The sequence below is a fragment of the Triticum aestivum genome, chromosome 6D, assembly GCF_018294505.1.
Source record: "Triticum aestivum cultivar Chinese Spring chromosome 6D, IWGSC CS RefSeq v2.1, whole genome shotgun sequence".
Taxonomy (NCBI): domain Eukaryota; kingdom Viridiplantae; phylum Streptophyta; class Magnoliopsida; order Poales; family Poaceae; genus Triticum; species Triticum aestivum.
This window is the reverse complement of record NC_057811.1, coordinates 437,628,647-437,651,089: the sequence shown is the minus strand read 5'-3', so window position 1 is coordinate 437,651,089 and position 22,443 is coordinate 437,628,647.

Below are 22,443 nucleotides of genomic sequence, written 5' to 3'. Positions count from 1 at the left end.
GTGGCAAAATGAATTTGCAATGTGTATCTGAGCTTGTCGCCCTTGGGAGAGGTGAGGACGATGCCGGCTCCCAAGCCGGTGCACATCTTGGATCTGTCAAAGTGCATCCGCCAATGAGTGGAGTCGGGAGCCGGCGGTAGGTACTGGGTCTCGGCCCAGTCGACAAGGAAGTCGGCCAATGCTTGGGACTTGATGGTGGTGCGGGGCGGGTAGAAGATCGTGTAAGGAGCCAGCGCAATGGCCCACTTAGCCACCCGGCCGGATGCATCCCGGCTGCCTATGATCTCGGTAAGCGGGGCAGTGCATACGACCGTGATGGGATGCTCTTGAAAGTAGGGCTTCAGCTTCTTGGCGGCGAAGTACACTCCATAGCACATCTTCTGGTAATGCGGGTAGTTTTGCTTCGAGGTGGACAGTACTTCGCTCAAATAATATACCGGCCTCTGGACTAACTGACCTCGGCCTTCTTCTGGGTGTTGGACCACGATGACTGTACTGACCACTCGGCTAGTCGCAGCAATGTAAAGGAGCATGGGCTCTTTCTCAGTCAGCGCTGCCAGGACAGGCGGTGTGGTCAGCATCTTCTTCAACTCGTGGAAAGCTTGGTCGTTCCACTCGAAGTGGGTGGACTTCTTCATGAGTCGGTACAGGGGGAGGGCCTTCTCCCCTAGCCGGCTGATAAAGCGGTTTAGGGAGGCCAGGCACCCGGTAAACTTCTGAATGTCTCGCAGCTTGGTAGGAATCTCCATTCTCTCTATGGCCTTGATCTTCACTGGGTTGCACTGAATGCCGCGTTCGGAGACCAAAAAGCCTAGAAGCTGGCCAGCTGGTACTCCGAACACGCATTTCTCAGGGTTGAGCTTCATCTGAAATCGGCGCAAGTTGGCAAATGTTTCTCTGAGGTCTTCCAGCAGGGTGCCGCGCTTCTCCGTCTTCACCACAATATCGTCTACATAGACGTGGGCATTTCTGCAGAGTTGCTTGAGGAGGCATTTCTGCATGCAACACTGAAAAGTGGCACCGGCATATCTCAAGCCGAATGTCATAGTCAGGTAGCAGAAAGCTCTGAATGGTGTGATGAAGGCGGTCTTCAGGCGGTCGGTTGGGTCCAACTTGATCTGGTGGTAGTCTGAGTAAGCATCCAAGAAACTCAACAGCTTGCATCCGGCTGTGGAGTCTATCACTTGATCGATCCGTGGTAGGGCAAACGGATCTTTGGGGCAGGCTTTGTTGAGGCTGGTGTAATCTATACACATATGCCATTTATTGTTCTTCTTCAACACCAAGACCGGGTTGGCAAGCCACTCCGGAAAAAAAACACCTCCATAATGAAGCCGGCTACCAGGAGCCGGGCTATCTCTTCTCCTACGATCCTTCTCTTCTCCTCCGACAATCGGCGGAGAGGCTTCTTGACTGGTTTTGCGTCCGCTCGGACGTGTAGCTTGTGCTCGGCGAAATCCTTCAGAACACCCGGCATGTCCTTTGGGGACCATGCAAAGATGTCCCGATTCTCACGGAGGAAGTCGACGAGCTCGCCTTCCTATTTGCTGTCCAGGTTTGCACCAATGACAGCAAACCTCTCCGGGTTCTCCGGGTCCAGAGGTATCTTCTTTGTTTCCTTGGCCGGCTGGAAGGAGCCCTGAGCATCATATTCCTTGGGGTTGGGGGACAGGGCCGGCTGCTTGCCGGCCATGGCCATGACTTGGTCCACCATCTTCTTCTCTTCAGCAATCACGAGGGACTCGGCCAGCCGGCTGCTGGCCGCAGCGCACTCGGTGGACTTCTTGTAGTCTCCGGCTATGGTGATGATCCCCTTTGAACTCGGCATCTTCATCTTGAGGTAGGCGTAGTGGGGCACAGCCATGAACTTGGCCAGGGCAGGTCGGCCAAGCAAGGCGTGGTAAGGGCTCTCTAGATCCACTACTTCAAACCAGATCACTTCTCGGCAAAAGTGATCCTTGTCTCTGAAGAGAACATCCATCTTGATCTTGCCGATTGGGGAACAGGACAAGCCGGGTACGATGCCATGGAACACAGTCCGGCTTGGCATGAGTTGCTTCGCCTTGATGTTCAACTTCTCCATGGTGTCGCGGTACAGTATGTTGATGCTGCTTCCACCATCAATCAGCACACGGGAGAAACGGGCAGCTCACCTTTCTGTCGCGAGGGTGGCGTCCAACACCAATGCATAAGAGCTGGGAGACGGCATCACCTCTGAGTGATCGGCCCAGCTCCAGCTAATAGGCCTCTCAGACCAATGCATGAACTCGGGGTTGCTGGAGGCGACCGTGTTGACTTCTTAGTGTTGTCGGCGCCGACTGCGCTTGTCTTCAATTTGGCTTGTGAAGACGACATAGGCGGCATGCTCATCTGGGAACTCATCTTGAATGGCTCTGACTGCTGGTCGAACAGCCGACTGCTGAGGGGCTGGAGGCAGCGGGCCAGGAGGTGGAGGCGGCAGCAGCCCCTCGCCCTTGGAGATCCGCGTGAGCCAATGGCACTTCCGGGTCGTGTGGTTGGACGGCTTCGCGCCGCTGTGGAACTTGCAGGGGGCATCAAGAGTTTGCTCGTAGGAGAAGGCCGGCTGCCAAGCCGGCCTACCGCCCTTCTTCTTGGGCGCGGGCCGCTCTTTGGGCTGTTCGTCTTCGACGGTGGCTACTTGCCGACTGGTGGAAGGCGGTATAGGGGCCTTGCGCTTGTGGTCGTTCTGGTAGGGGCTTCGGTTGGAGTCACCAGCCGGCGTCTTGGGAGCCGGAGCGAGCATCTTTCCAGAGGCGTCCACTCGAAGCTCGGTCTTCATTGAGGAGTCGGCCGTGGCGTACTTGTCTGCTATGATCAGCAGCTCGTCGAGGGTAGTCCGCTCGTCGCAGAGGAGTCGGTGCTTGAGGAGGGTGCCCTCTCGGCACCCGGCGGTGAAGTACTCTATGGCTTGAACCTCGTGCACCCCCTCGCAGGAGTTGCGGAGCTCGGCCCAACGCGTGAGGTAGTCGCGAGTCGATTCGCTGGGCCCTTGGACGCATAAGGAGAGCTGGCGGGGCTTGGGAGGCCGCTTGTATGTGCTGGTGAAGTTGCGGACGAAGAATTCCGTGAAGTCTAGCCAGCTGTTGACGCTGTAGGGCTTGAGGCTGTTCAGCCAGGTGCGTGTCGTGCCTTGAAGCATGAGAGGGACGTACTTCACGGCAACGCGCCTGTTGCCGTTTGCTATGCTGACTGCGGTAGAGTAGTCGATCAACCAATCTTCCCGCTTCACGGAGCCATTGTATTTTGGCGTGTCTCTTGGGAGTGAGAACCCTTTGGGGAAGGACTCGTCGCGGATGCGGGGGCAAAGCAAGGCGGGCCGACATCATCTTCTTCTTCTAGCGCCAGGGATCGCGCTAGGCGGTTGATCCAGTGGCGGGCATCATTCTCGCCGACTCCTTCGCGGTGGCCTAGTCGGCCGTCGAGAGTCGGATGCGTGACAGGCGGCGGGGTGGGATATCTCTCCCCACGAGGGGGGGGAGGCGGATTGCCTTGTCGTTCCGCCGCTCGGGGGCGGCCTTCTGCGTCGCGCTCAATGGTGACCCGAGTCCGGCTGTGGCTAGCAGCCGGCTCCTTGTCTTTTCTTGCACGGGCGCCGCTTGTAGTCGGCGTCCGGGATGTCGCGGCGTGCTCTCGGCGTGGGGGAGGACTTTCGGCGCGGGCGCCGGCTTCATGCCGTTATGCAGCCGCGTCGATCAGATGCTGGATGCGTCTAGTCATGTAGGGGAGCTCATCAGCCCCCAGCCCATTCAGCTCGTCTACGGCCGCCTGAGCGGCACGCAGGTTCTCGAGTGGCATGGCGTAGACTGGGCAGTCTGCTCCCAGCATGCTGGCGATGGCCGCGCCGCGCTTCTTGACCAGGCCGGCTTGGCTCGGCCCGCCAGGAGGCGGCGTACCAAAGGCGGCGCAGTCGACTTCGCGCTGGTGAGCCTCAGTGAGGCGTCTCATGGATGCTATCTTCTGGCCCTCCGCGATGAGGGCGAGGCGGTGTGCCTCCAGAGTCTCGGCGTCGGCGTCGGCCGGGATGGGGACGGACAAGTCGTGCAGCGCCGCTTGTAGGGTGTCATGGGCGTTCTCGCCCGAGATGGCGCCGTGGCTGATGACTAGCACCTCAGTGACAGCGCTGCTGCCACTATCGGCTCGAGGGAGAGGGTCGTCGATGATCACCACGTTGGTGGGGAAGGCGTCAAGCGATGCCGTGTCGGAGTCGACAAGCATCGGGTCGGTGGAGCCGACCGACTCCAAGTCCACAGCAAGCTCGCTGGAGACGTGAAGCTGGTCGAGGAGGCTGACGAGGCGGCTCTCGGGCCAGTCTGTGCCCGCGTCGGACGCAGGCTCGTCGGAGATGCGAGCCTCGCCAAGAAGATCGGCGAGGCAGCTCGCCGCGCAGGCGTCGTCGACGCCTTGCAGCGCGTCAGGGCAAGCGCCATCGGGCGTAGCGGGCTGGCTACGCTCGCGGGGAAGGAAAAGGGTTCCCGTCCAGAACAGGTCTCCGGATGATGGTGCACCTGGCCCCATGGTGGGCGCCAAATGTCGGGTGGTAGGTGCGACATATGCCAACGGGTGGCTTATCATTGTGGGAGCCAGTAAGACATCGCCGATGCCTGGAAACGGGATAAGGCGAAGACATGCACGCCGGCGAATCTTACCCAGGTTCGGGGCTCTCCGTGGAGATAACACCCTTAGTCCTGCTCTGCGGGGTCTCCGCATGATCACTAGATCAACACAAGTAGCTACAAGTGCTCCTTGAGGTGTTTGGCAAGAGGAGGAAGAAAGGCAAGGCTAGCTCTCCTCTTCCCTCTACGTGGTGGCTAAAACTTTCTTAGAGATCAACCCTTTGCATGGGTGCCCTGGGGGTTTATATAGGCCTACCCCCCAGGGATACAATGGTAATCCGACTGGGTGCGGGTCCCAGCCGTCAGTGTCTATGCTCGCTGGCTTCTCCGCCGGCTGTTGGGGCCCGCTGACTGGTGAGTCCCGCCGACTGTCGGCCTCTTGGTCGACAGGCCGGTCCCACCGCCTGGGGGCCTTGTCGGCGGCTGGTTACTGTTGGCTCGCCCCTGATGACGAGGGCTTTGTTGAGGTAAGCGTGGCTATAGTGCCGCCGCCTGGCGAGCTCTCACTGTAGCCTCACCTCGTCTTGTCTCCTTAATGATGCACATACTTCGAGGGAGGGAGGTAGCCGGCTATTGGGAGCCGGCTACGCCTCAGGCCGACTAGGGGAGGCCTGGCCGCCTTCGAGCGTCTCTCTGGCTTAAGGGGCCCGCCACCCGCGGGCCGTACTGGCGCCTGTCGTGGGTGACGTCACAGTCAACATGGCAACAGTGCCATGCCGGACGGGGGATGGTTGACACGTACGGCGCACTATGGCCATGCATGCTCCGGGATTTAGGGGTGGCAGGCTGTACTGTAGCCACGCCCTGTCTCATCACCGTTATGTGGGTGCAGCCCTTGAGGGTGCTGCATTGGCCGGCTTCTGGGAGTCGGCCTTCTTCATGGCCAGCTTCTGGGAGTCGGTCTTCTTGGGGCCGGCTTCCTGGAGTCGGCCATCTCGTAGCTCTCTTCGGGAAGGTTTTTGAGGCCGGGTCGCCTTCTGGTAGTCGGCCTTGGTGATAGCCGGCCAGAGGAAGGCGGCCCCGTGCTCTGGATGCTTGAAGGCTCGATTGGCCTGGTAAGTTTTTGAAGAGCCAGGGGAGTCGGTTAGGCTACTCGTGGCCATTTACTCCGACAAGGGTGGATGAACAGGACCCCGTTCGTTCGAGCTGGTTGGGGCTGGATGAACAAGACCCCGTGGAGGGCAGGATGAACAGGACCACCCCGTGGAGGGCAGGATGAACAGTAGACGGTGGAGGGCAGGATGAACAGTAGCCCGTGGAGGGGTGGTTGAACATGAGCCCGTGGAGAGGGCTGGTTGAACAGTAGCCGGTGGAGTAGCGCGTGGTGGAGGCTGGATGAACAGGAGCCCGTGGATGAACAGTCGCAGGTGGAGGCTGGAGGAGGTCGACGGTGGATGAACAGTATCCCGTGGAGGCTGGAGGGGGTCGACGGTGGAGATGAACAGTACCCCGTGGAGTCCCATTTTGCGGTACGCCACAACCCTCCCGATGAACAAGACCCCTGTTTCGACCGTAGCGCTCCAACACAAGTCTGTTTCCTCCGTTTTGCGGTACGCCACACCCCTCCGATGAACAGGACCCCCGTTTCGACCGTAGCGCTCCAACACAAGTCCGTTTCCTCCGTTTTGCGGTACGCCACACCCCTCCCGATCAACAGTACCACCGTTTCGACCGTAGGAGGTCCGTTTCCTCCGTTTTGCAGTACGCCAGACCCCTCCGATGAACAGGATCCCGTTTCGAACGTGGCCAGTCGAACACAAGGCTGTTTCCTCCGTTTTGCGGTACGCCAGGCCTCGTTTCCATCGGCTGTTCCGTCCAAGCCCTCCCGATGAACACGACAACGCATTTCGTTCCGACCCAGGCGGTTGGCTCCCCATGAACACGACGATGACACTATTTCTCTGTTCCGACCCAGCCATGTACACGAGCCCTAGCCGTACGTATGCGCGAGTAGGCGTACGAGACCCTGCCCGTATGTATGTACGTGGCCGTATTTTCTTTCTTGCACACTAGCCGCTGTACGTACGTGTACATGCTACGTGCACGCCTCTACTACGACACGTGTGGCCTCTACATCGACCAGTATGTACGTACAAGTTCGCGACCAAAATGACAACGCTACGTACGCTTCGACCAAGTGGGTCCCACTGTCAGGCAGTTCCTTGCGTACGAAGATGTAGCTGGTGGGTCCCAGCAATCAGGGAGCGAATCATTTTTTTGCCCGGACGCACTTCCTTGCGTGCGAAGATTAGCTGGTAGGTCCCAGCAGTCAGGGGGAAACGTTTTTTCGCGAAATACAATTGCTCATCCGGTGGGTCCCTGCTGTTAGGTGGAGAAATAATTATTTTGCGTGTAATAAGGAGGCACTTCCTTGCGGCCGTCATGGACCCAGCTGTCAGCCTCTCCACGTACAGTACTCTTCCGATGGAAGTCGTTCCTTGACCACGTTGACCACGCCGCGCCAAGAGCACCAGGGCGGTGGACGACGGCGAGGCCTAGGAAGGGGACGACGCGGAGCCGTGGAAGACGCGGCAGTGAAAGCCCGCGCGGAGAGGAGTACGAGGGTTCACTGGTTCGGCTGGGGAGTGAGGCTGCCGTCGCCGCAGGGCCTGGCCAACGGTGGGAATAGCAGGGGGCGGTGAGGCCTCCGCGGCAGCACAGCCGGCCACGGGAGGCAGGAGCATGCGGCACAACCGGCGCTGCTTTGGGCGGCTGGAGCAACAAGACCAGAGGTTGAAGAAGCACTACGGTCGTTGGATGGACATCATACGGTCACTGGAGCTAGAATCGTTCATATTGACTAAGTTGACAAAGCACTCCGTCCCCGTCAACTTAGTAGGCCCACAGGCCAGCTTCCGAAACGGTGCGCCCCAGATGTTAGGGGGAGGAATAATTTTTTGGGCGGCTGAAGCTAGAATATCCGAGATTGAAGAAAAAGCACGGCATCCGTTGGGTGGACATCCAATGGCCACTGCTGCTAGAACCGTGTGCTGACTATAAGTTGACAAAGCCTTGCATACGCGTCAACTCTCTTTTTTTTTGAGGGGACGCGTCATCTTAGTAAGGCCACAGGTGTGTGGCAGAGAACTTATAGCCCATTTGTGATTTGTAAGAATGTGAAGCCAATTTTTGAATTCTAATGGAATTTACTATAGCCCATTTACAGTTTGTTAAAAGTACAGCCCATTTCAACCAACCGTTCAAAATAGAATTCAATAAAATTTCCCACATATTGATGGGATCCGAAATATTTTTATCCCGAAATTTCTAGTCAGATTAAATACAATTTCAATATAAATTTATATTACATAAAAATCCAACGAAACATTGCGCATGCAACAATTAATGAAATTAAAATTTTCAATATCCAAAAATAATATTTTATAAAGTAATTACATGTTTGGTGCATTTTTTATAGTTACTGCCCAGTTTTTATAGTTACATCCCATTTATTATTTCTTAATGCCCATTTTCTTGTTAAGCCTAATGCATCCCTCCTAGGAAAGATTTGCAGCCCAGCGGGGCGGAGAATAACAACTTGACCTTGCCTGGGTATTCCTGAAAAAAAAGTATAGCTGGGCTAGCCATTTTCAGCTTGAAAAAAATTAATATCTGGGCTGGATATCTGGCCTAGGTTAGACGGGCCACAGCCCGCCCAGTTAATAGCTGCAGCGATGTTTTCGTTGTTGTTCAGAGGAGAAAAATTAATATCTAGGCTAAACATCGCTCAAGAAAAACCCTGCAGTGCTCACACCTCAAAAACACAAATACTGCTCGAGATGCTTGGTCCCAGCTGTCGGCCGCTTCTTGTGCAATTCTCTCGTTTATTGACTACATAGGTTCACAATGGTGTGGGACCGTGATGTCAGGAAACCAGGAGGAAGCAAAAAAATTATAGTTTTATATACTAATAAGGAGGCACTTGCTGTCATCCTCTCCAAGTAAAGTCATCTCCTCATCCTCATGTCCGTTGACCATGTTGACAACGTGAGACGGCGGCGCCACGGCGAGTGCAACAACTCGAAGGACGACGGAGAGGGCCTAACGTCCCTACGGATGGTCTAATACAGCGCCCGTTGCTCATTCGGGAAGCCAGGATCATAGGGCCACATGTCCACGACGGCATTGTCGTTCGCTTGTTCACCGGTGCTCGTTGAGGAGACGGAGGTTGCAGCACAGGTCCTCCTGCGCTGGTAGCTCTTCCACCATTAGGGCGTCGAAGTGCGGCTGCACCTGCTCTATGGTGAACACGGCATGAACCGGCTTGGACAGTGGCGCCTGCTCCTGGTCGGAAGCTACGTCCATCGTCTGATTGTCGTCGCTTAGCTCGGCGAGGTAGCTGGCGAGCCAACATGTCCGGCTGCTGGACTGACCCGCTGCCAAGCACGAGTCTGACTGCCCTGGCCCACCTAGACCGCCTCCCTCGCCCGCGCACGCTTTCTGCCCGAAACGGTTAGCGCCGCCCGCCCCGCTTCCCGGTGCATGCGATTGCTCCGCCTTCAAACGACACAAGTGTCGTCCGTCCTTCTGCCACCCACATTAATGATATGCGGTTGCCGAGGCGGCTACTCCGGCGCCACACGTCCATCCCTCCACCGCCCACCATTGCTATATAAACTGCTGCGCCGGCCATAGCCGCAGTCATCCGCATACGTTCCTATTCTCCTGTCCACACCACTACTGCCCACCATGGCTTCCTCGCGCTCCAGCGCTCTTCGGGACAGGCGTACCATGGACCACAAGGAGATGGCAGCCATTGCTGCCGACTGGTAGTCGACGATCCGGCGCCAACCCCCTCCTCCGCGCCATCCCCGCCGGTGCATTGCACCATGACCATCGGCGAGGCCCGTGCCCAATATATGGACACGGTGAGGCAGAAGCATGAGGAGCAGTTCCGGGAGGCGCAGGCCGACGCCGCCTACAACCACCATCTCCTGCAGGAGCACCTGCAGGCGGTGGAGCAGATCGCCGCGGAGCAAGCAGAGCAGGAGGCGCTGCTCGACTTGTACCGCTCCGCCCGCGAGGGCCGCCTCGAGCGCTAGCGGTACCGCATGTGGGTGGCGGAGGCTGCGGCCGCCTACAAAGAGGGCGATGAAGCGGCCGAGGCGCTGTTTGGCGAGACCAAGGACGAGGCAGAGGACAATGCCGGCTCCGACGAGTCCCCGCTCCGCTGGCATCAACGTGGCCCTGCTACGCTGAGGCCCCGCGGCACCAACAACGAGGCAGAGGTCACCGCCGGCTCCGCCGAGGCCCCACCCTGCCGGCAACGAGGGGGAGGATTTCCCCCCGCTCCACCGAGGCGCCGCCCGCCGGCAACGAGATAGAGGACATCGCCGGCTCCGCCGAGGCCCCGCCCCGCTGCCAACGAGGTCACGCCACACAGAAAACAAGGAAGAGTAGAACACGGTAGGTCGCCACCGCTCGGGTCGAAGTAAGGCCACCGCTGCTACCCTCCGGTTGCTGGCACTGAGTTGTACATCATGGAGCAATTCTATGATTACAGGCTGATTGAAGAGCGCTTCGTGGTTGAGCAAGCTCATGAGATACAGTCATTTGCTAGAGAACTTGAGCACTTCAGTTGTATGCTACCGGACAATGTGCGAAGTAAAAAGGAACAGCAGGAGTACAAAGAGTTTGAGCAGCTTTTTAGCGTTCCTGTACATTGCAATCACAGCGATTCACATGTCATAGAGAACATTCAAAACAATCGATGATTATGCATCTCAGCGATTCACATCTTAGAGCCAATATTTACTTCTCAACTAAAGAATAAAGAAAAAATGGATCGACGCTGCTGTAGCAAAGGGCGTCCCATTCGAAAATATCAAACGCATGTCTTCTTGCTAAAATCAATGAGCAAAATTTGACAAGGTTTTCCCATTCCAAAATATCAAATGCCTACGATTGTGGAATGGGCAGGGTTTGCCATCAGTTCGGACATTGACATGGCACCTCGTGCTAAATAAACCAGCTGTTCTTTTTGTGCAGTTCCACCAAAATCAACCAAATTCACGCGTAGCTTGTATGATTTTGCCCTTATATGTTGCAACGCCTTGAACTTATCGGCACCTGCTTTCTTGTGGTGGAAATGAATGATTCGATGTATTCATGAACATTTGTGCAGTTCCCATTGAAATCTAGTTGAGCACCCCTGTTTGCACAAATACAAAAAAGTGATTAGTATAAAGCAAACTGTACTATGAATTGATAGTTTAAACAGGCACCAACATGGTCCATGTAGAGCACACTTTTACAAAAATGGAACTCGTCGGAAAGAATCCTAGAACAACATTGTACTCGCGCATCACAGCAAGAAAATGGAGATTTGTCAGTCCTTTTGAGCTGAAGTTAGTTTGGTCTTGTGGGGGGTAATGTAACCATCCTTCAACTGCTCCTTCTGATGAGAAGATAGACAGGGCTTCTTCATCCTAGCATAATCGGAACTAGTCACTTCACGTACTCCATATTCTTCTTCAGAGGAGGATGATCCTGTTGTGCAAAGACAAAAGGATAACTAAATGCTAGCATCCATGTTTGCTCGAAAAAAAGGAAAGGAAATATTTAAAACAGCACAGATGAAGCACTTCTCAAGGACAATACCACTTTTTGATGACAGTATCTAAACAGCAGCACAACACCAACAGAGATGACAAAGCTCAATCATATGGATGAAATTAGTGGGCGAGTACCAACCTTTGTCAGGAGGCTTATTGTGTAGAGCATACAGATGAAGCACTTCTCTGGAACCATCTGTTGCTATCTACTATGGTGGCCATGCTTACTATATACTCCTCGAATAGATTAATGTTTCCAGCATCTTCTTGTGCAGTTCCACTAAAATATATGGTATCTTCAAAGAAGATCCCTATTTGCACAAGTAGAGATAATTACGTATTACATTAAGAGTGGCATCAAATCAGTGGCAAAACAATTGCTCGTTCCAGCCATAGCAATAAATTAAGATGCAAAACTATATCATTACTTGTGTCATCACAGTTCTAGTGCTTCATTACAGCACCAAGATTTGATTTTTGTTTTTCTTCCGCTTGTTCTTCCCCTTCATCACTTGGTTCAACAACAGACAAGCTTCGCCTTCAATGTAAGATTTGGCATGTCAATTAGGTTGCACAAGTATAGCACTAAACAATGACATTAATTTTCTGATGAAAGTGGCAAAATACAGGCCAACAGTTGTGAAATACCCTTATCTTACCTCAATGGGATATTACGGTGCACATACAGATTGGAAGTCTTGTCTCCATTTGTGCAGTTCACTAAAATCAAGCAACATTACCGTACAAGTAGCACAACATATGAAAGCACACTGCAGAATCATGTGAAAGAAGGATAGGACTGACCTCTCATGACGCGGAATTCAAACAACTCACAAGAAGAAGATCTGAACCAAATTTGCCAACACGGATAGGAAGTAAGATCTCCTCTTGTGTAGTTCCACTAAGATCAAGCAACGTTGTCGGTGTGACGTTTTGGTTGAACTGCACAAAACACTCTTAAAAAAAAGTGTTTTGAGCACTGCAACAAAAGGTCACAATGGCAACGAGGTGAAGTAGATAACCCTGTTTACACAAAGGTGCAAAGGAAACAACTAGTGGTCAATAACGGTGGATGACACAGAAGCCAACAAAAAGAAGCATCTACCTTATCTAAATGGGAAAGAAAGCAAGACAATAGCATTTCTCAAACGGTGGCATTGATTTATATTAACAGAGAGATTATATTAACAATAAAATTTGTTAAAGATGTAATTTGCTTTTAACTGTGGCATTGCATCAATTTTCCAGCGGCATTATTAGAGGGTGTTTGTTTACAGGGATAGCCAGTCTGTACTAGTACTTTCCCCACTTCCTTTCCTCTGTGAACCACGTCCTAGATTTATGCTATACAACTTTCCCCACTACTTTCCCCCATTCCTGTCCTCTTTGAACCACGTCTTAGATTCATGCGATACAACTTTCCCCACTACTTTCCCCCTTCCTTTCCTTTTTGAACCACGTCCTAGATTCATGCTATACAACTTTTCCCACTATTTCCACCATTCCTTTCCTCTTTGAACCACGTCCTAGATTCATGGTATACAACTTTCCCCACTACTTTCCTGTTTGATCCAACACCTAGATTCGAGTGCAGAAGCGGGAAAAGCCCACATGCAGCTAGAGCAATGCGTGTGGAATAAGTAAATTATACCTTAAGGTTCTTGGGGTGTGGTTCGGTGGGCGACCGGAGGCCGTTCGACCCACACTATGTACGGTGGCGAAGAAGAAGGGGTCAGAGGCCCTCCCGCGCCGCCGCTGGGTGAAAGTGAACAGCTGCGCCGTAGTGGATTCCCTCCCTCGCCGACGGCGACAGCGTTAAGCCTCCTTCCCTTCCCGGCGAACGGATCCTGTCGGCTCTTTGACCAGCAGTGAGGGGAGAGAGAGAGGCCAGCGAAGTCTTGTTTAGATCTGGAGAGGGTGAGAGAGTGTGAAGAGAGCAACTACAAGCAGACCAGCAGTGAGGGGAGAGAGAGAGGCCAACGAAGTCTTGTTTAGATCTGGAGAGGGTGAGAGAGTGTGAAGAGAGCAACTACAAGCGCTGAGACTCCAATGTGTATATATATACTAGAGAGAGTGTGAAGAGTGCAAACCCTAGAAAACAAGCGCCGAGGCTGCAGCTTATACGTGATGAGGTGATTATACGGTCACTACGAGATCGTATAACTCCGTATCCATCCATTTTGACCAGTCAAAGAATCCTCCTGGCACGAATTATGCTCAAGTGTAGTTATCGAACCCGAGACCTCAAGTTTGATGAGCGAACAGGCTAACCAGCTACACAACCCTCCCGTTATGTTCAATGAGAGGAAAATAACCTTTTATACATTCCTGCATTCGTGCGACAAGCATGCCATGTTTTTTTTTGTGTGTGGGAGTCATTGGAATTTAAATCATAATCGTGTCATGTGGCTTTGGTGGTAAGACTATCCACAGTGGTGCAGAAATAATGCAGCCTTAGTCACCTTACGTCTCTCCACGTAGTACGTTGGGTCCCACCAGTCAGAGGGTGAAACAAACAAATTAATAAGAAAAATTACTAGCGCCAGCGATGTATCTTACCTCACACATCTCGCTACTACTCGGGAACACTGTCCAATTGATCCCTCTGTTCGCTCACGTACTATTTTAAGTGAGTCCTTATTATAACATGCACACAATTTTGGGCACTTGTATTCGACCTAAGTCAGCGTGCCACCGTATCTCGTACGACTCCCTCCGTCTAGGTGTAATAAGTCATGTTAGAAGGTGCAGCGGGACCAAGGTGCAAGCAGATTGGAGGAGAAGGAGAAACTTGACCAGTCATTCCTCCAATCAAAGCCCTGATTTCTGTCTCTAAATGCAACAATTAATCCAAACAACTAAGAGATGCCATTTTAGCTACCATGCAGGGCCACGTATTAACCCGCATGCAAGTCGACTTTGATTTCTTGACTGATCAACGCGTAGTTGCGCTCCATGCATTGGGTTTCCGGGGGAGATAACAAGGCAGAGTAATTAAGGAGCGTTTGGTTACATTGCTTAGGCTGGTCATAGTGGTGAGTAACTTGGACTAGTACAACATGCATATGTTACTAGTCTATGTTACTACTATGTGAAGTTTGCCGTCGGAAGTGAGCCGATCTGGCTCTCCTGAGCCAGCAAGGTTTTTCTAGCCCACCCAAGCTAGCTGGCACACAAAAGCTAACATATTTTAACAGTTCCAAACGTCTAACCTTGCCCGGCTATGCTATAAGCTATTCTTGCTAAGGATCCAAATGCTCCCTAAGTAACAACGCTCGCTAGCAACGAGGCCAGGAGGGGATTGAGATGCGAAGTTAATGGACGACGCCTAAACATTTTGGGAATATCTGATTTCCGTAGGATGACTTAACACCTAGACGGAGGGAGTACTACTCCTCAGTCCAGGTTTGATGGAATATTCGTCACCTCTTCTCTTCTTGTACGTACTCCATTTGTATCTCACTTCCTGTGGCTTCGCACTCGCACGATTTTCCTATTCTATGAACCTGTGTGTGTGTGTGCGTGTGTGTGTTTAACATCATGTGTGTGTTAGAGAGAGCGACAGATTGGCCTACTCCTACAGAGAGATGGTGTGTAGCGTATGATTTTAGCCGCGAGAGTCGGTGCATCCTCTCGTTTCCGAGCGACAGATCTCTACAAAGACTTATATTTAGGAACGGAGGAAGTACTTGTATAGTATGTACTGTAATTTATCAGCGACATAGTACAACGCTATGAAGCTTCTAGCTTCTGTTACATGTATCTTGCGTCCAAGGTTGCCCGTTGCAACATTTCATCAAATACAAAGGAGACTAACATGCATGCTATTGCATCTCAATGATTGACAGATCATTGCAAATATGTACTCCCTCCGTTCCAAAATAAGTGTCTCAACTTTATGCTACATATAGAGCAAAATGAGTGAATCTACACTCTAAAATACGTCTATATACATCAGTGTTTGGAGTATGTACTAGTAGTTCATATTGAAATCTACTAAAGGACATATATATTCCAAACAATATGATAATCTCTCTAACCAAGGTAGTAGGGACGAGGAGTAAACGGAGGGAGTAGTAAAATTTTCTCCTCGTCCTGCGAGCCACCGCGCGCGTGGGCGAGGGGGCGGGCGTAAGGCGTACAATACTACTACTACTCATGCAGTCCCTAGCCATTGAAACAGAGACAGCTAAAGAAAAAAATGATCCATGCAGTCCCTAGCCCTTGAACCGTAAACCCTAACCAGGCTTTAATTTGCTAGCAACGTCGGCGCTTCCTAAGAAATGAAGTTTGCAACCCTTCGACCATCGGATCATTTTTGTGCAGTTTCACCAAAATCGAGATGAGCATCCCTGTGGCAAAGAAATTGAAGAAGCGTGATTAGAATAAGATTACTGGGACTAGTTGATGAGACATAAACTCATCACAAATACAGTACGTAGAAGCCAGTAGAGGTATGTGCGGGGCAAAGAAGTAGAGAAATATCCACATGGAGTGATGTGGGCAGCTGGAGCAGTGGTGCAAGCCGGCTGTAAAGGAAGTTGTACCTGAGGGATGTCGGGACGTAGCTCAACCTAGAGGAGGGCGACGGGAGGAGGCAACTACCCACGTTGTGGCAGTGAGCAATGGACGAAGGCAACCTCACCGGCTTTGTGAGAGAGAATGGCGGGGACCCCTGATCGGGACGTGCTGACCGTGGGCTTTCGCCGTCAGGGACGACGACCGCATCTACACTAAGCATCCACCCCTTCCCCCGGCAGACGTGATCCGCCGGGATGTTAGAGATGTGGCCACAGTGGTTTTGTGCGAGAGAGTGTGAAAACTGAAGAGAGCAACCCCAGCAAGCAACCGTGTAGGCTCGTCCTGCCTATGTATATAGTGGAGCGGTTTCCTTTTCTCTCCATATGAACCTATTTATATTGCGTACGTGCCACTGAAGAAAAAAACTTTGTTTATAAATGACGCGACACCTACTACTCGTTCTCCTATAAACCTTGCGTTTGGCATCTCCAAACTATTAACCTTGCGATTGGCTCTTCGCCTCTTCGGGAAGTCGAGCAATAATGGTACTGCAGTATATATCATTCTGGCTATATGAGACCGAATGAATTGTTGCACGTCCACCACGTGGCGAGGGTCGAGGAGCGAGGGAGAGTGCGTACTATTACGTCCGTTTCAATATGGACTACACACTGAGCAAAATGAGTGAATCAACATTCTAAAATATGTCCATATACATCAGTGTTTGGAGTATGTACTAGTAGTTCATATTGAAATCTACTAAAGGACATATATTCCAAACAATATGATAATCTCCCTAACCAAGGTAGGGACGAGGAGTAAACGGAGGGAGTACTAGTAAAATTTTCTCCTCGTCCTGCGAGCCACCGTGCGCGTGGGCGAGGGAGCGGGCGTAAGGCGTAGTAAGCAAGCTTCACCTCATCCTGCGAGCCACCGCGCCCGTGGGCGGGGGAGATGGCGTACTAAGCAAGCTTCTCCTCGTTCTGCGAGTTCACGGGACACATCAAAAGTACTCCAGTGTATAGAGCCTTGCCTCTAAGGTAGGCCCCACATGGTTTGCCTCTTTTTTAACATAACGCGTCAAGTCGCAATTTGTTTGTTCACCCGTGGTAGACAATCCTCCCTCCATCTAGTGGACAACCAGTACACGTGTCAAGTTACCACGTGGGCTGCCTTTTCGTACAGAAATGAGCTCCACCGTGTACCCGTGCGGGTGTGGTTGGGAAAGAGACGGGAGTACGTGCACCGTGCGTGCACCTCTTCTCTTCGTGCACGTCCCCCACCTACGTGGGTGTGTGTGAGAGATACAAACCTAGACAAATGGCTTGTGCATTCGTGAGTTTTTTTGTTTTGGGGGGAGGTTGATTTCGTGAATGTATTTGTGGGAATATGTGTCGATGACATCTCAAACAAAATTTTGCATGCAATGTGTGTGAAATGGAGGCCTATCCATATCATATATAGAGGGTCGGGCGATCCACGAGAAGAGAGGGAGGGGTCATCGATATCGATAGAGTCGAAGAGAGGATCAAGTGGGTGGGTGCGAGATCGATGAAGAGAGCCATCGAAATTGTGTGTGTGCAAGTCAAAGATATAGGGCGACTGACCTAGGTACCGGAACGTCAGAGGGCACAGGTCAAGTTTGTGTGTGGCAGGGAGACATGACTAGAGCGCTCGATGTATCAGGGTGTGTGTGTGTGTGAGGGGGTGGGGGAGGGGTAGGCAGAGGCCTAACTATAGAGGTAGAACGACTCGTATATGTGTTGAGAAGGAGAGACCCAGCTATGTCTTGAGGGAGATCGGTCGACATCCATACATAACTGAAGGTCGGGAAATGGGATGGGACAGAGAGAGAGAGGGAGGGAGAGGGGTAGAGTGCTAGATGGGTGATGGAGTTGCTTCTCGAAGATGGTGGGAGAGGCCTACTAGACAAACTGAGGGTGGAACTGCAATATTATCAATAAGAGTGGGGATGTGTTTCTATGTGTGCCTGTGCGTGATAGATCTGTCGGGACACATCCATGGATGATGAAGGGGAACCATGTGTTTGGTAAGCAAACCTAACTAGATTGGTAGATCAATTGTTGTTTGTCGGAGGAAGGGAGAGACATAACTAATGAGGTAGATCGATCGACGCGTGGGGGAAAACGAGTTATAAGAACCTAGCTAGCTATATGTATAGCGGGAGATCGGTCGGTGTACGTCCATTTGTTAGAGGCAAATAAGGCCCGGCGAGACGGATAGACAGAGAGAATGGAGCTAGGAGGTGGTGCGAGAGGCCCAGCTACTAGCTAGATAGGGGGAGGAGTGTGCGGTTGTGAGATCGATGAAAAGAGGGGCGAGAGTTTACATGTGTGTGGGACCGTATGAGAGACACGAGGCAAGGACACATAAAGGAGGATATTGAAGGTGCATGTGTATGTTGTAGGCAGACATCGCTGGAGAGGTTTATCGATCGGTGTGTGTCGAAAAGGAGTTGTGGACACTGTGGGAGAATGACCTAAAGAAAAAAATGAATGTGCGTGATGGATAGAATGCTGAGGGAGGGGGAGGGCGAGGAGGGCGTGTGCATGCACGAGAGAAAGTTAGTGGTAGCTACAAAGGTTAGAGGATTGTGTGGGTGTAAGAGACTAACAAAGATCATAATTTGATATGAAAGTGGATTCATATATTTGAATAGGAGATCATAGTGTTTTAAACACATGCATGCATGAATATAGCGGTGATACGCGTGTTGTGGTTTTGCACATGTTATACCATAATGTGATAATGCATGGCGTTTGCAACTCACAGCTAAATGTCGAACAATCTAAACCATACTATACATTGAACAATCTTACATTTTATTTGAATTTGTGATGATGTGTGGCGTTTGCAGGTTACAACTAAATATAGAACAATCTAAACAATACTATATATCGAACATTCTCACATTTTATTTGAATTTGTGGTAATGTGTGGTGTTTGCAACTCACATCTAAATACTTGTAGGCGTAGGGGTGGGGCACCATACATAATGTGATAAACACATTATACATATGAGACATGGTTTAGTTTGTGAAGATCTAGCTAGAGCTTGAAATGTACTATGATTTAAAATCAACATAAAGTGGATTCAAAAAATCGAGTTCAAGTTCATATAGTACACATAGTTCATATGTAACTCGAGACTAATCATGTGGTGTGCTGTGAAGCTAATACACAAACGATGGTTTAACTTGACAATAATGACGATTGTAGATCTTATTAAAACAGAGAAACGAATTCAAACGCTTTGACTTCACAATAATCATTATTGTAGATCTTATTCAAATAGAGAAACGAATTCAAATTTGGTTCATATTGAAGCGGTAGTATATACGTTTGGAATGCACTAAAACGTTCATTTGAGTACTAGGTTGCATGCATTATACACGTAGCGAAATATTTTAATTGAACATAACATGAATTCAAAGTTTTGAATGACATTTGTAGTATGAACTGATTTGGTATAGTACACGTTAGGCTTGTCCGGAAATTTCAACCCACGCCTTGTTAGCCTGAAATATTTAAGATATATCTTTGTCTCGTTGTGCTCCGACAACTCCCTCCATCTCAACCCGCGCCTTGCTATTCCAAAATACAACGCGCGGGGAAACTCCCACCTCTTGTGAAATCCCGACACGCGAAATGCCTGTGATACCCCTGAACCGAAAGAACCGCCTCAAATCGGTGGGGGTACTTTCGTAACTTACCCCACATTTCGGACAAGCGTGTCCCTAAGCCATGGTTCCCCACTCCCATCCCATCCGCCCACCCATTCGTACACCGAGGCCGGGAAAACCCGCAAAGCCCCACACCCTCCTCCGTCCGCCACCCAGTCGGAGCCTCTTCCCCGACGACGTCGTCCACCGCAACACCTCGACGTCCCTCATCCATCGTACCGGATGAGGATCCGCCGTCGATCTGGTCATCCCGCCGGTTCAGCCACCCCGTTCTCCACCTCCAAGGAGCTGCCCCGACGTTCCCCTCGTCTTTCGCGCCACCTCCATTCCCACACCGCCGTCTTCACCTGCACCACCGGAAGAGCATCAGCATCACCGTTTCCTCGGATGAAGCTGCGGCCTAATCGTCGCCACCAAAGAGGTTGTACACTAATCGCCACATTTTCTTCTTGATTCGATCTCATGGTGCTGCCGGCGCTCGGTCGCGAGCCGACACGGCGCAGCTCCATCTACCGCGGCGTCGCCGGCCACTTCCTCCATGGCGTCGCTCCCTCGGCGGCGACGTCCACATCAGTAGGAGCTGCTGCTGCTTTAGCTCTCGCTCGCGCTGCTGCTCTGCTCTTGCTCTCGGTTCCCTGCCTGGTCTGCTCTTGCTCTTGCTCTTGCTTGCACTGCTGCTCTCGCTCTTGCTCCTTCTTGCGATGCTGCTCCGATTTAGCTACACTTCAGTCGACTGAATCGACTTTTGGGTCTGTCGATTTTCAAGGGGTGGGGGGCTCGCTGGAGTTAAGGAAGAACCAGCCGCAGCGGGGAGGGGGACTCGCCGGAGAAGTACCCCACTATCTATCTTAGGGTTTAGGGTGGGGGCGGTGGTCGCCAGCGGTGGTGGGGCAGTGGCGTGGGGATCGCCGGAGAAAAAGCTCGGCACGGGGGGGCCTAGAGGGATGGCCGGGGCGGCAGCGGACCGGCGGTGGGGAGTGTTTTTGGGGCGGGCGGGGCGGCGCACCACCGGCCGCGGGCGGCGGGGGGCGGCTGTTTGGCCGGTGGTGGCTGGCGGCTCAGGGGGTGGAGGTTGAAGATGAACTGCAGGCCCTTGATTTCGTATCCAACGGCTGCAAAATCGACTGACCAGAGATGAAAAAGTCAGTCGACTGACGTGTAGCCTCACCTCTAGTGCGTTCAGTTTCGACAGTAAAATCCAGTTTCGACAGCAAAATTCAGTTTCAACAGTTTAGTTCAGTTTCGACAGTTAAATTCAGTTTCGACAGTTAAGTTCAGAGATGAGCGGCTGATGTATACATCTAGCACTTTGTGGTTATGTATTTTACGTCATCTATTGGAGATGCTATTAGAATTCCACTCAGGTTAACGTTGTCTCTCTTGTCCTGCTTCAGCCTCGTCGTCGTACCGGAGCTGCTCCAACGACGAAACCCTCCATCACAGCGGAGCAGTACCTCGGGCTCCATCTCCAGACGCCTAAGATCTTCTTCCCCTCCTCCAACAGCCAAGTCAGCCGGAGCATCCTCACAGGCCAACCCAATCATGCTGAGATCGACATGGCTTCGCCAAAGAGGTTGTACACTTCTTGTGGTTTGACTTAATCTCACGATGCATCTTTGCATCATGTGATCTTCAAATTCTTGTGAACCAAACACCCAGGTTGGCAAAAATCCTGTGTTTTTAAATTCTCTGTTTTGCACGTGCATTCCTATCCTATTCCTGTCTATTTCCTGTCCCTGCATTGTTAGAATCCTCAAATTCAAACAAGCCCTTACACAATTACTTCTGTTACAGATATGTGTCAAAGAAAACCTTGTGTGGTTTGTCCTGCTCTTGCGGTGATGTGTTCCACCCCAGCTCAGCTGCTCCAACGATGGAAGGGTTCACCACAGCAGGGATCCGCTCTCCAGACTGTCTTTCGCCGCCTCATATCTTCTTCCCCACCACCGGTAGCCACGACAACTGCATTACCATCATCAACTGAGCAGATGACCTTGAGGACTACACGGGTCCGCAAGAGAGGTCGCACTCTTCCGTGTCTGCTTACGTTATGCATCGCTTAATATGATGACATGCTACTTTATCGTCGTGTTCACCTATTAGACTCCGACTCAGGTCCAAACTTATGCTGAAACTTGAGTTTTTAAATGGTTGTGGGGTACATATTGGGGCAGCAATCAGTACTATTTGTCTACTATCTGGTTAATCTCGGGTGTCTACTATGAGTTTCATGTTGGGTGCAAACAAACATTAAAGGAGCCATTATCTGTATCTTTTAACTAAAGCTATTATCTGCCTGCTATCATTGGTTTTAGGTCTATCCACAGTTTGCTACCATCACTCTGGATTTTTGCATGCACTCCTTACATAATCTCACTATGTTTTATTCCTATGCATGTCAGTTATTGTACACAATGGAACTGAACATGTAGAGCAAAAGAGACGAACCTTGCATGGCAATAAAATTTCATGCAGACGTCGCTCCATGGTGGGCGCAAAGGCAGCCCCCCCTCCACCCATTTTGATCGTAATCAAGAGGAAGATAACTGTTCTGAGGGGGATTCAGAAGCAGAAGACCACTCCTATTTACCCCATGAGGTCTTCGCTCTAACTTGGCATGCTGATGTTGGTTATATCATGCATATGGTGCCTTGCATTCCTTACTTTATACATCAAATATGTCGACTGCTTAGTTTAGACATGCTTTGTGTGAATGCCATCTGTTTAGTTTATTCATTGTTTATGTGAATTATGCAATGCCATCTTGTTTAGCCAGGCATCATATATGTGAATTTTGCAATGCCATCCTGCTTAGCCAGTCATCTTATATGTGAATTATATCAGGACATCCTTTTTTTTCGTTACGTATTACATTTGTCAACAATGTTAGTACATTCAACTACTCATCGTGTGCATCAGCCATTTGACACGGTGATGGAAAATTCTGGAGTGAAAACAAGGTCTTCAGAGTAGACTATGCTATCTGACGAAGCGCATATCTCGCTGGTTACGGATAGCTCCTCAGAGGAG